Genomic DNA, 16,523 nt, shown 5'->3' on the forward strand with positions numbered 1-16,523 from the left:
GGATCGGAGGGCAGATGTTTGTGGCTGGCCTGTTCTTAAGTACTCTGTGAATTTTGGTTTTGAAACGTTTCCTGCCTAACTGGCCCTGGCATACATCATTCAATTACAGGTTTTTTTTGTTTGTTTGTTTTTTTTTAAATCTCAGCTGAGTTAAAGTAAATACTTAAGCAAAATGTATCTAAATATCAAACTGTATAAAATACAATAGCGGAGTACTCTATTCCCCAATGAACAAGATTACATAAAAAGGACAAAAATGGCTACATATATATTTACCTTTAACACACACACACGTATGCATGCACACACACACACACACACGTATGCATGCACACACACACACACACACGTATGAATGCACAGACACACACACACATGCATGCACACACACACACACACACACACACACACACGTATGAATGCACACACACACACACACGTATGAATGCACACACACACACACATGCATGCACACACACACACACACGTATGCACACACACACACACACACACGTATGCATGCACACACACACACACACACGTATGCATGCACACACACACACACGTATGCATGCACACACACACACACACGTATGCATGCACACACACACACACGTATGCATGCACACACACACACACACGTATGCATGCACACACACACACACACACACGTATGAATGCACACACACACACACACACATGCATGCACACACACACACACACGTATGCATGCACACACACACACACACGTATGCATGCACACACACACACACACGTATGAATGCACACACACACACATGCATGCACACACACACACACGTATGCATGCACACACACACACGTATGCATGCACACACACACACACGTATGCATGCACACACACACACACACACGTATGAATGCACACACACACACACACATGCATGCACACACACACACACACACATATGCATGCACACACACACACACACGTATGCATGCACACACACACACACACGTATGCATGCACACACACACACACACACACGTATGAATGCACACACACACACATGCATGCACACACACACACACACGTATGCATGCACACACACACACACACGTATGCATGCACACACACACACACACACGTATGCATGCACACACACACGTATGAATGCACACACACACACACACACATGCATGCACACACACACACACACGTATGCATGCACACACACACACACGTATGCATGCACACACACACACACGTATGCATGCACACACACACACACACGTATGCATGCACACACACACACACACATGCATGCACACACACACACACGTATGCATGCACACACACACACACACACGTATGCATGCACACACACACACACGTATGCATGCACACACACACACACACACGTATGAATGCACAGACACACACACACATGCATGCAGGCACACACATATACACACAAACTGTTTGGCATTCAGATTTTGATGAACTTGATGAGGAAAATATTTCTAAAAGGTACTATCTTCATTCTTGCATTTCAGGTATGCATACATGAACAAGCATGTACACACAAATAATTATATATATATATTAAAAATTTTAAATTGTTGTAAAGCACACAAAGATACATTACAGACAGATGTTGCAAGCAAAGTGCTTCTGAATTAGCAATAGGATGAGGCAGTTTATATAACTGTTACGTTTATCCAACAACCTTATGACACCCTATATACACATATGTCAGTTCAGATCAATACTTTACAATGTTAAGGCTGCCATATATTTTTTGTACCACTTTGATGCATAACTTCATAAATAAATAATACATACATTGTATTTACAGTACATAAATTTATTGTAAAGAGTATCAAGACAAGGCAGGATGCATGTGCAGATATGAGTGACGTTTATTATGGGCAAATCCATAATAATCCTTAAAATGGCCCATGGTCAAGTAGCTGAGGGAGAAAAACTAAAACCTGAATATGGACCTAAAGCAAGAAATAGTAGGAATCGATTACCACTGTAATTACAGCAATGCCTGGCAGAGAAAGGCGGAGATATGCAAAAAAAGGGGAGAGGGCGGAGCCTAAATGGAAAGCAAAATCAAAAACAGATGCACATGGCGCTTGGCGCTATGGGAACAATGATGCCAGATAATTGTAGGCAGTGTTATGATCACTAGGAACATCACTCAGAGGTGTATACATATCTCACCTCTCTTTTTGTTGCATATTTGAAGAGCTGGCTAAGTGTGGAATCATGGGAGGCGGTTGTGTAAGGCGGGGCACATCGCTCTGCCTGTGCTTGCGATTGGCCCACTGCACATCTGTCTGCTTCTGCACTCCATTGGCTGCCCAACCCACAAGTGTGGTCTGCAGGCCTGGGCCGGGGGTTCTGGTGGTCTGTGGCCGACGTGGACTTCGGGAGCACCACGCGTGCTGACCCAGCGTACCACTTTGACTCGGAGAGAGTGGACGAATCCACGCAGGTGCTGCGCGAATTCTGGAAGCAGATGCTTCTCCTGGCCCAGGAGAAAGAGCACCAGCAGGCCAAACGACTCTTACACACCTTACAGGTGTGGCTTCTTAAAGGGATGTAGCACAATGAATAGAGACTAGGAGGGTGCAGGTAGTGACATGCTGATTATGCTTCCTGAGAGGAAATTGTAACACTGATGGCATGGGTGGCAGAGTGCCAAAGAGGGTAAGGTTTGCAGAATCATAGGAAAGAAGTGTTTTATTTACTTAATGTTCACCATGTCACAACAGATGGTCCTCTAACAGTAGGCATTAAAGCAACTCATGGCACCCCATAACCTACAATAAACTGTTGATTTTGTGTGTGTGTGTGTGTGTGTGTGTGTGTGTTTGTACGTGACACATAAACTTTGAACGAAGTCATACATGGTATAACTGGCAGTGAAATGCTTTTTGTAACTGCTCTGTCTGTGGCTGAGGAGAGATATGGTGAAATGAAATGTGGTTTAATGAATACATAAATATGTTATGATGAATGAAGAGGGGATGTATACTAGGCATATATACAATGTACAATTTACAGTTTTTACAATTTACAATTTTTTTTATGATTTTATTGTGGACATCATACACAGAGTAGTCCCATCAGTTGCCCTGATTCAGGGCCCGAATGACCTGTGTGAAGAAGCTCCTCTTCAGTCTCTCTGTGTTGGTCCTCAGGGAGTGAAAGAGGTCCCTGACCTCAAGCGAGAAGAGCCTATTGTTGGAATGGGTGGAATCCTTCACAATCCTCCGGGCCTTGGTCTGGCACCGCTTGTAGTAGATGGTCTGCAGGTCAGGAAGTTCCATGAGTGATGCACTCTGCTAAACGCACCACGCTCTGGAGTGCTTGTCTGTTCTGCTTGGTGCAGTTCCCAAACCAGACTGTGATGCTTCTGTGAGGATGCTCTCAATAGTGCAGGTGTAGAAGTTCCACAGCACCTTGGAGGGCAGTCTGAAGTCTCTTAGGCATCTGAGGTGGTAAGGACGCTGACGAGCCTTTTTTGCCAGGAGTTGGTGTGGCGGGACCAGGACAGGTGATGTGAACTCCAAGGTACCCATTTATTCTCTCCACCGTGGTTCCATTAATCCTAACAGGTTGGTAGTGCCACTCCTGCTTCTTGCTGCAGTCCACAATCAGCTCCTTTGTCTTGCTGTCTTGCTTTAGGACGAGATTATTTTCCTGGCATCAGTTCTCTAGGTGTTTAATCTCCTCCAGGTAGGCCCTTTCTTTGTTGTCCAAGATCAGGCCCATGACGGTGGCATTGTCAGCAAACTTGACAATGGTGGTAGAGCTGGAAGTGGCCACACAGTTGTAGTTGTACAGTAAGTAGATCCCTGCTCTAGGAGCAGGGGGCTTAGGACACAACCCTAGGGAGCTCCAGTGCTGAGGGTGAGGGTAGATGAGACACAGTTGCCTACCTGTACTGATTGTGATCTGCCTGTTGGAGATCCAGTCACACAAGGCATGGATGCACTCCTAGATCCTCCAACTTGGTAGTAAGTCAGGAGGGGATGATAGTGTTAAATGCTGAACTGTAGTCGACAAACAGCATTTTAACATAATTACCCCTCCCTTTGTCCAGGTGGGTCAGTGTGATGTGGAGCAGATGTGCAATTGCGTCATCAGTGGCGCAGTTGTGGCGGTATGCAAACTGCAGTGGGTCGATGGAGGCTGGCAGTGAAGGGGTGATAATCTCTGACCATCTTTTTAAAGCACTTCATCACGACCGATGTGCAACAGAGCGGTAGTCGTTGACAGGAAGGTCGAGGTTTCTTTGGGACAGGACGCTGGTGGACCGTTTGAAGCAGGATGGGACGATACCATGCGTCAGGGAGAGGTTAAAGATGTCAGTGAATACCGGGGCAAGCTGGTCTCCGCAGGCTTTGAGGACTCTCCCGCAGATGCCGTCTGGTACCGCCGCCTTCCTGGTATTCACTCTTTTGAACACTCTTTTCACGTCCCTCTACGTGATGATGAGAGGGCGCTGTCCTTTGGTGGGCTCTGCGCATGCGTTGTTGGCTGCGCCAATAGCACCATTTGCTATTGTTAGCGCTAGTGCTGTTGTTAGCGCTAGCGCTGTTAGCATTAGCACTGCTAGATGCAGCCTCGAAGCGAGCGAAGAGACTCATCTGCACTCATCAGTTCGGGGGGTGGGCTCCTGTAGTCCGTGATCGTCCATAGTCCCTGCCACGGGGATCTAGAGCCACTCTGCTGGAACTGTGACTCTTGTTTCCTCCTGCAGCGCCGCTTCGCCTCTCTCACCGCCCTGAGCCTTCCGTATGCCGCAGACTTGTACTCGTCCATGTTCCCACTGATGATCCCCGCGTTGTAGGCATCAGTGCGAGAGTTCAGAGCCTCGCGAATTTTGTCCACCCATGGCGTCTGGTTGGGAAACATCTTGATGGTGGCTCTTGGGATCGTATCATCCACCAGTTTCCCAATGAACCCCACTACTGCGTCCGTTAACTCGCTGACATCATGCCGGAACATGTCCCAGTTCACGTCATCCAGAGCGGCCACCGATTGGTCTGTCCAGCGCCCGACCTCCCTTTGAACCCGACTTCCCCGTTTCAGCCTCTGTTTATATTTTGGTATGAAGGAGATGGCGGCGTGGTGCGACTTACCAAACGGTGGATGAGCTAGTGCTTTGTAGCTGTCCTTGTATGGGGTGTAGCAGTGATCTAGTGCCCTCTTTCCCCTGGTGGGGTAGGTTATGTGCTGGTAAAAGTTGGGCACTGCACGCTTGAGGTTAGCGCTGTTAAAATCCCCAACCACGATAAGTGCAGCATCCCGGTGCTGCAGTATTAGTATGGAGCAGCGAATCACGTGCAAACGCACCTTAGTCCGGGTGATCTGCAGTTAGTGTGATCAGATTTGATATTGGTCTTCGCGTTCTCGAGGTGGGTGAAATAGCAAAGTTGGTGAGTAAAACGTTTCTGGTAGGCGTTTTTAAGCGATTAGTTATTTTTAGTAATCGCTGAACTTAAATACGGGTTGCCTGTTGGTAAGCCAAAAGTAGTTTTTCTCTGTTGTAGGCTTCGGACCACTAAGTGAATCCATGTCAGTAATCTGATATGCTGGGAAGACGGTTAAAGTGATTGAATATATTTTTGATGTATGCAGTTGTTTTTATAACTGAATTTGTAGTAGTTAATGAATATGCTTTACTTTAGACTACTGCTTATTCCGAGTGGAAGGAGCTGTTTAATGCGGTTGTTGAAAATAACTGTATATATGTATGTATAATGTTTGTACTTCAATTCTTGTAGTTATTAGTTGTTATATGTTGGATATGGTTATTTCACAGTGGTGTGAACTACGGGTAGCAGGTGGGAGTCCAGAATTTGCGGGGTGTATCGTAACAGACCAAAGGTCAATGATCCATTCTTTATGCAAAGGTTTTTGTTTGGGCTCTAAATGCAACGAATAATTAATCTCATTCTAAGCATCTTAGAATGAGATTAGAAGAAAAGCAGCTTTAGTCTCTGTTTCCATGTTTAGTTTTTCTCTTTGTTAGGTTAGCTATTGTTTATTTTCTTTGGTTTTATTTATTATTGTATGTCATGTTTTTTGGTTTGTATTTAGTCAGTACTCCTGTTTAATGTATGAGTTGTTTTTAATAGAACCGGTGCAGTGTATGTTGTGTACTCTATTTTAAAAGTGAAATTGTTAATCACTATAGATTGTGTTGGTTTAATATCTACTGTGGGATATTGGATGTGACGACTAGTATTGTGTAAAAAATAATTTTAAAGATTTAAGCACTTGAGTATATTGTGTGAATTTGTACTTACTTGGCAACCTTTTAATTACACTTTTAATTTATACATCTTTTGTTTCGCTTCTTACTTGCCAAGGTTAGTTCAGTGAACTGGATTAATATTCTGAGGTGTTTTCATATGGTTGCCACGTGTGTTATCCTTTAGTGGGTAAGAGCAATAACAAGGTTCCCTCGTTTGCCATAGAAATGATACCCTCATGCGGTTTTAGTACTCACGGCACATGCGGGGTTAAACAATAACGACTGCCTGAATGCCCCGGGCAGGCAAAACGCTACGTCAGTTCATCATCACGAAAAATCACTTGCCCGGTTGGACCAGTTCGTTTTGGGGTGGGGGACGCAATCTGTTAACTACGTAACTGATGCAAAACTCGGTACACTTGAATATTTAACCCCTCGTACTGCAAAATTAATAAATGAAAAAGCCATTCGCGCGCACAGTCAACGAACCAACGATAGGTGTTGACAAACAACGTCAGCGCGAGGTGTGCAGGAAATGACGAAACGCGCTTCCACAGCTCCGCTCCCTCATGTGAAAAATGTCCCAAGACCGATAATGGTGACTTTTTTGGGTCGAACTACAAATTTTTAGAAGTCGCTCGATAAATCTGTCACAAAGCTTATAGCATTGTAAAAAAAGCCGTTATATCGCGTCTGGACCACTGGATATATACATAAAACAGATGAACAAAGCAGCCCGTTCCAAGTTGACCAAATTAGTTACAACAGCATATCACGGGGTTCAAAAAGAGAATTTATGAAAACTTAACTTACAACAAAAAAAGAGAAGTTAACAATAAAGTTCAGTAGGTTATTTATCCAGCTTGTATTTGATCCATTGGGTAAACTTAAATTCTCCTTAGCTTCTAAATGCATTCATAAATATATTATTGGAAAAGCCTGTCAAGACTGAATGCACCAATAACGTTATGTAGCGCACGGCTTGAGATGCAGTGGTGGTCCAGGTTTTGGCCTCTATCAAAAATAATATATCTTTAGCTTTGGATGACTGAGGAAGGGACTGTACAGAGGAAATAACAATGGTTACTGGCATAGAAAACTTGAGGGGGGAAAAACCTAGGTGCAAATACTTCCAGTGATTTAGGTCAAACAAGTGGGGCTTCATTGTTTCCCAGTTAAACCTATTTGTACTCAAGGATGCAACAGTAGGGCGACTAGCATTCATCACTCTTGTGACCACAGTTACAAGTAGATGGTATTCTTAATTATTAGTTAAAAATAATTTTAAATAATACATTTTTTATTATTAATAATATTATTTATTTATTGTAATTAGTAGTTTAACATATACAGAATAATATGCCTTAAAATCAAGAACTTAAAGAATAAACGAATAAGCCATGAGTTCAAGCTATTGTTTTTGACCATCAGTTTGTGGGAAATGTCAAGAATGAAGGCTGCTGTGTCCCTCACATGGTGCTGCTAAGTAGCACAGAGCAGGAAACATGAGGTGTTGCTACCTTACAACCTGCCAGCAGAGGGCGCAAAGATCTTGTGAAAAGACAATCTCTCGTTTCCATACTGAAGCTCTAAAGCGATGTTGATTGATTATAACCTCAGTCCACAACACATACACAAAAAATGAATGAGCTATCATTTAAATGCATAGTATCAACAATAAAAAATAATTTACTTTAAATTGCAATTCCTTATTATCTAACTATACAAGGCAAATCTTGTATCTATTTTACATAAACAGCACTGTCTTTAAAATGAGTGAAAATTAGATTCTTCCAATACAGTTTAGTTTATGGAATTGGCCAACAGATTAATCGGTACCTGTGCAAAAGGGAATGTGCTTATTCACTTCTGACTTGTTCCTACAGTAGGAACAGTACTCTGAAGTGTTACCAAAAAAACCCAAAAAAACCCAAAAACCACAACTTACGAAAGCCACCACAGCGGATTCGGCACTGCTTTTTGTTTTGTTTAACATTCAGAAGTTTGCTTGACACAACTATCGAGGACATCATTGTTAATTCTAATGCCCTCTATTAACCAGTAGGTTGCCTCTGTTGTATGCATCTCTTAGAGTAATATATGGTTATTTCATGTAATTGTTGTTCAGTGTGTCTTTGTCTGTTTGGAATTTGTCAAATTATTTTGTAAGTTTTTCTAAGGGAATAGAAAAACGTCTAAGTTTCTCTAAGATGAGCCGTGTGTTTATTAGCAATGGCATTAGAGTATTGCTTGTTACTGTATGGTATTGTATCGTAAAGAGTGTTGTTTACTATAATAATAGGTATTATACTAATTTGGTAACGTTCATTCATTTGTTTTATAAGCCGCTTTTCCAATATACGGTCGCGGTGGCCGGATTCTATATCGGCGCACAGGGCACTAGGTAAGAACCAACTCGTGCCAATCCACTGCAGGGCAGACAAAGTCTTACAGTGTGCTAGACTACTGCTTAGTTTTAGGATTAATTTGGTTTATTTTAGCAATCTGGTTTTACAGTGTTTTTAATAGCCGGGGTCATCACCTGTAGTCCCGGTGAACCAATGCCCTAAACATGCCCCGCTCCAATACATCTGATTCAGTGAATCGTGGGTGGGTGTTGTGACAACAGCTGATGTGAAAAGCTTTATACAACACAGCTTTACAAAAATCATGTATAGAGAGAATCTGGGAACAGGCCCCCAGCAAACAAGCCAAAGGCAACAGTGACGGCAAAACTCCCTGAGAGCATGAGGAAGAAACCTCAAGAAAAACCAAGTCTCGGAAGGGCCTCAGGCTGACATCAGAAGGCAAACTAACAGCACAAAATGAATGATGTTGCTCTTTAAGTTCTAAGAATAGTGAGTTAAGATATAGCTGGTGAAATGTACAGCAATGGATAAAGAATCTAAGTGAGTGTAATTATTGGGCCTAGTATTCAGATTAATTCGTGAGAACCAATGAGTAATTTTAGTCAGAGTCCAAACAGGAAACATTTAAACCCAGATTATCAGAAGGGCAGAAATACGGGGTGATGGCCTGCTCACTAAAGTGTCCATGACAAGAATCCAAAGTCTCTTCAGAAGAGTCAGTGGCATAGGGTCATCTGCAGATCAGGCACAGCTGGAAGTCTACACTGATATGGGGGGCAGATGCACAGCAGCTATGCTTCTGAGTTGAGCTTGCAGCAGTATCGAAACAGACAGGAGAGGCATTTATATGATCATTTTTAAACATAGTTTGGTGATGAACTTTTAGGTCTTCGTTGTGTCGGTAATGCCAAGGATGATGTATTATCTTTAAATAGTTACCTAAGTCTTAGGAGAAATGTGATGGGGTTTATGTAAAAATATATTAAAGAGGAAAATAGATACTTCAGTTAAAAATAACTTGGAAACACAATGGCACATATTACTCTGAGATAGGAGCCCTTTTGTATCTATTTTAAGTGTTTTAAACTAATCCTAAGCCATTATCCCAGTCGAATTCTTGGACCTAGTGTTTTGTCCCCTCAGCTGAATGTTTTGGTAAGGCAGCACCATGTGCCACAGAGTGAGGTACAGCTGCATGACCACCACTCCTGGAATGGAGTGTGCCTACTCGTCCTCTCCCCGCGTTTCAGTCTCTGACTGTCGGCTGGATCTTCAGTCTTTCACATACCAGATCCAGCCTTAGCTCTACGTTGCGTGCATGAACACAGGAAGGCAGACTATTTTTTAATTTACTTTTTTGTGTGCGAGATCATTTCAGTGTATCTATACATGGCCTACTTCATTTGGCACTAAATGGAATTTAATCTATTATTCGTTCTTTTCCTCCTCGTTCCTTCGCTACTCTTGCAGCTCTCTCCCTGTTGCGAGGTCACAGCATCTTGCGTCCACCCGCTCACACGTTCAGCCCAGGTGGGCACGCATGCTGGGCTGCCTCCTGGCTCTCTCCTTCATCCTGCTGGTTGCTGGGAGATGTGGACAGCAAGAACGAGCTTCACACAGGTGAGCATGGACATAACTTGGTCAATACAGAGTAAAGGTTCTCTATGTGAGAAAGGTGGATGACCAGCCCAGTCTACCACACAGTGGATTGCAGGAAAACGAATTACTCATTACTCATAAACTAAATATGAGTCTCCTAACATACCAAGTCTAGTGACTCAACCTCAATCCTAATTATCATTTTATTTGTTAGTGAAGACAAGATTTTGTCCTCTGACAGCTGTCATTTCCTTTTGATTCCAGTGTGCTCAAGTACTGAGCACAACAAACCTTGTTTTCCTATCACCTGTGGACTCCATTGTACTGATAACCCCCCCCCCCCCCACACACACACACTGCTGGCTTGTTTGGTTGCCCTTTATCTTTAATATAAAGCTTAATAAAGGTTATTGCACCAAGATGAACCCATTCTGAGCAGTATCTGAAATGGCCAATTAATGGTAGTATATCCAAATCTGAATAATTTGTCTAGCTGCATGGTTTCCATTCCAGTTTGCAGACACAGTTGATGTGCAGTTTTATGCTTTCTTGATTCAATCAGCTGACTGAACTCATAGAAAGATTGATAATTAGCTGATGAGTTGAACTGGATCCAGCAGAGCAGTAAAGCTAAAACGCACTGTGGAGGAGTTCCATATAAGCACCTTTTGGTGAATTTAACAATCACACCTAACAAAAATGTCAAATAATAAAAAAAAGTGTTAAATATCACAGCTGGCCCTGTAGGTGGGGAAAAGTGTTCTCTGTCAATTGTAAAACATAATTAAAACTGAAAGTTGAGCAGAAATCAGTCTCAGTCTTTCGCAGGTAATTTGCTTATTTCCAGTGTAATCTTTGTAATATGCGTGGGGCTCATCTGGTGCATCTTTCCCAGCTAACACACCTCATTGTTTGCCATTTGCCATTGACACTCAACAGATGATTGCCTGTCACGCTGGTCTAGTCACAACAACACTTCCGTTTATTTTTTAAATTTCTGTAAGGCTTTGTTTGGTTATCTACGCCTATAAATAGATGACAAACAAACATGACTGTGGGTGTGAAGCATCATCTCAAGAAGCATCTGACTGCTACGGCCTGCCCCAGCAAATGAATGAGATGAGTCATCAAATTCCATGTGTCTTATATGGGCGTATGTAATATTCTGAAGGTTTAAGACCCTCTGTGAACAGTTTTGTGGGGTTTATGTTGTTGTTTTAACCTTTCTTAAAACAGATAAAATCTTTAAATCTTGAATTATTAAAATAACAGGAAAAATAAGAAGAGGGGAATTGGATCATGTTTTCTCTTTATTTAAACATAATTTCTCCAAAACAGACAGGCACACTTGTCATTAGATGGGGGGGGGGGGGGTGTCCTGACCAAGCACATATTGAACTCAAACAGAATATACCTCTCTTTCTATTACTCTGCAGCATGGACATAATTGTTCATTACTATTATTTATTTGTTTGTCCTGCACTAAATGCTTTAAGACTGAACAAACTGTATGGCATAAAGTACATTACCTATTGTCTATGTGTGATTCCTCATTGAGATGTTCCATTACACCTTCTTACTGAAGTGAGTCTGTGAGATTATAGATGTGATGAATGCCAGAATATCTAATATTATTTAGAAACTGTTATTACATTTCCATGGTGGTTAAATAAAGAATGTGTACACTGGAACTATTTCATATGGGTCGCTGTGGGTATTTGGGATTCTCAGCTTTATAGAACTGAGCAGAAATCAATGTCTCAGTCTCCTCTGTACTTTTTTCCCCCTCAGTAGCACCTTCCAGTATTATCTTTTAATATAGAGAAGTGTGGGGCTCATCTGGTGCATCTTACCCAGCTAACGTACCTCACACAGGAAGTGTGTGCCATTGACACTCTGCAGATTATGTTGGCCTACGCCACGCTGGTCCCGTCAACGCCTCTCTTCCATTTTTACGTTATTTTCATCTCTATAAGGCTTTGCTTGGTGACCGACACCTACAACTAGACTACACAAACATGACTGGGTGAGAAGCATCTTGTCAGAAAATGTGTGAACAAGGAGTGAAATTCCATGTGTTTTATGTGTATATGTGGTTTTGATGTGATAATGTTACAAAACACTGGTGAGAGTTGCTGAGCTTAAGCAGTTACTTAAGGTGGTGTCAGGAACACTGATGGTGTTGTAGACAAGCAGATGTTGGGTTGTTGAGAGGAATTGTAAGTGATGTATTGCCTTGATGTCTGACATTCAGCTGGATCATAGAAGACGAAACTGTCATTCCCAGAGCTCCTTTTCGTTCTCCGCACTGAGCAGGGATTTGCAGTGTGCACACTAAGCAGTGTGTCATAACCCATCTGTAAAACATCTGCATCTGGATGTGTCCAACTGAGAGACATTTTGAATTTTAATGAATCAAAACTGCGGTACATGTTACGCCCTCTGCTAGACCCTCCTGTGTGCTCTTCCAATCAGCATTGCTGGCATAATAACCACCAACCAAGTCCCCTCATCACATACATGTGGAACTTTACCTGCATTCTCCTGCACAAAGTCTCTTGTGTGTATGCTAAGCCACCAAGCCACATGTTGTTCATTTCTGTTGGGGGAAAAGATGATTTTGTCCTCTCAAATAAGGGGTACTGGGTGCAAAAGAGAGCCAAAGAACTCCAAAGTATGAGAAACATCCCCAAGCCATTATGCTTTCACCTCCATGCTTTACAGTCTTTACAGTGTACTGTGGCTTGAATTCAGTGTTTATGGGTCATCTCACAAACTGTCTGTGGCCTTTAGACCCAATAAGAACAATCTTGCTCTCATCTGTCCATAGAGTGTTGCACCACTTCTCTTTAGGCCAGTCAATGTGTTCTTTGGCAAACTGTAACCTTTTCAACATGCGTCTTTTTTCCAGCAAAGGTACTTTATGAGGGTTTCTTGCAAATAGTTTGGCTTCACATAGGCATCTTCTGATTGTTGCAGTACTCACAGGTAACTGAAGATCATCTTTGATTTCCCTGGAGCTGATCATTGGATGCTTCTTAGCTATTCTTGTTATTCTATGATCTACGTGGATGGTAGTATTTCTTTTCCTACCACGTGTTTTGGATTTTGTTTGCCATTTTAAAGCATTTAAGATTACTTTATCTGAGCAGCCAATTATCTTCTGCATTTCTTTATGTTTCCCCTCTCCAATCAACTTCTCAAATCAGAGTTCTGAGAGCCCCAATTCAAATTATGGATTAAAAACTATAATTAAAGCCCACTAGAGCCCTAAATCTTTAATGCAACCTAATTTCCATGCGAAGCCTTCCTCAGGGGCTGACCAATTGTGACACATCATTGAAGATCTGATTGTTTCGTACATCATCATCATCATCATCATCATCATTTGTTGTGCAGGAGCCACTTTACAGCTCTTGAGATTCTACTTCTTTGCCATTTATCTTTCATATAAAGTTTACCAAGATTAACCCATTTTGAGCAGTAGCTGAAATGGCCAATTGATGACAGTACAAATCAATCTGAATTATTTTCCAGCTGCAAGGTTTCCATTCCAAGTCTGTAGACACAGTTGATATGCAGTTTTATGCTTTCTTGACTCAATCAGCTGACTGAACTCGAACTCGTACAAAACGTGATAATTAGCTGATGAGTTGAACTAGGTCTTGTAGAGCAGTAAAGCTAAAAAGTACTGTGGAGGAGTTCCACAACACTGGGGCGCCACAGAGGGATTCAAGATTAAGAAGTAAAAGAGGGGAAAATTCTACCCTTTTGAGCCGTTTCTAAGCACCTTTGTTAATTTGGTGAATTTAACAATCACGATTAACAAAAAATGTCAAAAAGTGTTAAATATTACAGCTGGCCCTATATGTGGGGGAGTTGTAAAACAATTGACAGAGGTAAAACCAAATTAAAACTGAAAGATGAGCAGAAATCAGTCTTAGTTTTTCATGGGTAATTTCTTTGTTTCCAGTGTAATCTTTGTAATATGGGTGGGGCTCATCTGGTGCGTCTTTCCCAGCTACGATCGGAAGTGTTTGCCGTTGACACTCCACAGATGATGGCCCATGTCACGCTGGTCTTGTCATGACAACACTTCACTTCTCTTCTGTTTGTTATTTTTGTTATTTCTGTAATTGTTTGATGGTCGACGCCTATAACTAGACGACACAAACCAACATGACTGTGGGTGTGAAGCATCATCTCAGTAAGCAGCTGACTGCTACGGCCTGCCCCAGCAAATGAGTGAGATGAGTCATTAAAGTGTTAAATATTACAGGTGGCCCTGTAGGTGGGGAAAAGTGTTCTGTTTCAATTGTAAAACATAATTAAAACTGAAAGTTGAACAGAAATCAGTCTCAGTCTTTCGCAGGTAATTTGCTTATTTCCAGTGTAATCTTTGTAATATGCGTGGGACTCATCTGGTGCATCTTTCCCAGCTAACACACCTCACGCAGGAAGTGTTTGCCATTGACACTCAACAGATGATTGCCTGTCACGCTGGTCTTGTCACAACAACACTTCCGTTTATTTTTTTAAAATTCTTTAAGGCTTTGTTTGGTTATATACGCCTATAAATAGACAACAAACAAACATGACTGTGGGTGTGAAGCATCATCTCAATAAGCAGCTGACTGCTACGGCCTGCCCCAGCAAATGAATGAGATGAATAATCAAATTCCATGTGTCTTATATGGGCATATGTAATATTCTGAAGGTTTAAGACCCTCTGTGTGTAGGGAACAGTTTTGTGGGGTTTATGTTGTTGTTTTAACCTTACTTAAAACAGATAAAATCTTTAAATCTTGAATTATTAAAATAACAGGAAAAATAGGAAGAGGGGAATTGGAGAAAACATCTCTTTATTTAAACATCATTTCTCCAAAACAGACAGGCACACTTGTCATTAGATGGGGGGGGGGGGGGGTGTCCTGACCAAGCACATATTGAACTCAAACAGAATATACCTCTCTTTCTATTACTCTGTAGCATGGACATAATTGTTCATTACTATTATTTATTTGTTTGTCCTGCACTAAATGCTTTAAGACTGAACAAACTGTATGGCATAAAGCACATTACTTATTGTCTATGTGTGATTCCTCATTGAGATGTTCCATTACACCTTCTTACTGAAGTGAGTCTGTGAGATTATAGATGTGATGAATGCCAGAATATCTAATATTATTTAGAAACTGTTACTATATAACACTATATGTTACCAACCTTTAAAGCTGACATTCTGCATTTTAAAATAACTGTCATTTCCTTTTGATTCCAGTGTGCTGAAGTACTGATGTAACAAACCTTGATTTCCTATCAACTGTGGACTCCACTGTACTTATCAGCCCCCCCTCCACCCACATGCCTGCTTTAACTGTTTGAGACTGAGAGCCCCAATTCAAATTATGGATTAAAAACTATAATTAAAGCCCACCAGAGCCCTAAATCTTTAATGCAACCTAATTTCCATGCGAAGCCTTCTTCAGGGGCTGACCAATTGTGACACATCATTGAAAATCTGATTGTGTCGTACCTCATCATGATCATCATCATCATTTGTTGCGCAGGAGCCACTTCACAGCTCTTGAGATTCTACTTCTTTGCCATTTATCTTTCATATAAAGTTTACCAAGATTAACCCATTTTGAGCAGTAGCTGAAATGGCCAATTGATGACAGTATAAACCAATCTGAATTATTTTCCAGCTGCAAGGTTTCCATTCCAAGTCTGTAGACACAGTTGATGTGCAGTTTTATGCTTTCTTGACTCAATCAGCTGACTGAACTCGAACTCGTACAAAACGTGATAATTAGCTGATCAGTTGAACTGGGTCTAGTAGAGCAGTAAAGCTAAAAAGTACTGTGGAGGAGTTCCACAACACTGGGGTGCCACAGAGGGATTCAAGATTAAGGAGTAAAAGAGGGGAAAATTCTACCCTTTTGAGCCGTTTCTAAGCACCTTTGTTAATTTGGTGAATTTAACAATCACGATTAACAAAAATGTCAAAAAGTGTTAAATATTACAGCTGGCCCTATATGTGGGGGAGTTGTAAAACAATTGACAGAGGTAAAACCAAATTAAAACTGAAAGATGAGCAGAAATCAGTCTTAGTTTTTCATGGGTAATTTCTTTGTTTCCAGTATAATCTTTGTAATATGGGTGGGGCTCATCTGGTGCGTCTTTCCCAGCTACGATCGGAAGTGTTTGCCGTTGACACTCCACAGATGATGGCCCATGTCACGCTGGTCTTGTCATGACAACACTTCACTTCTCTTCTGTTTGTTGATTCTGT

The 16,523-nt window shown here is 41.7% G+C and overlaps 1 pseudogene; it reads left to right on the forward strand.

Annotated features, from left to right (window-relative positions):
* Positions 1 to 5,143: 5,143 nt before the first annotated feature.
* Positions 5,144 to 16,523, forward strand: part of LOC113577434 (ATP-sensitive inward rectifier potassium channel 1 pseudogene) — a 28,557-nt pseudogene continuing 17,177 nt past the window's right edge.

The sequence above is a fragment of the Electrophorus electricus genome, chromosome 6, assembly GCF_041902795.1.
Source record: "Electrophorus electricus isolate QZ-2024a chromosome 6, ASM4190279v1, whole genome shotgun sequence".
NCBI lineage: Eukaryota > Metazoa > Chordata > Actinopteri > Gymnotiformes > Gymnotidae > Electrophorus > Electrophorus electricus.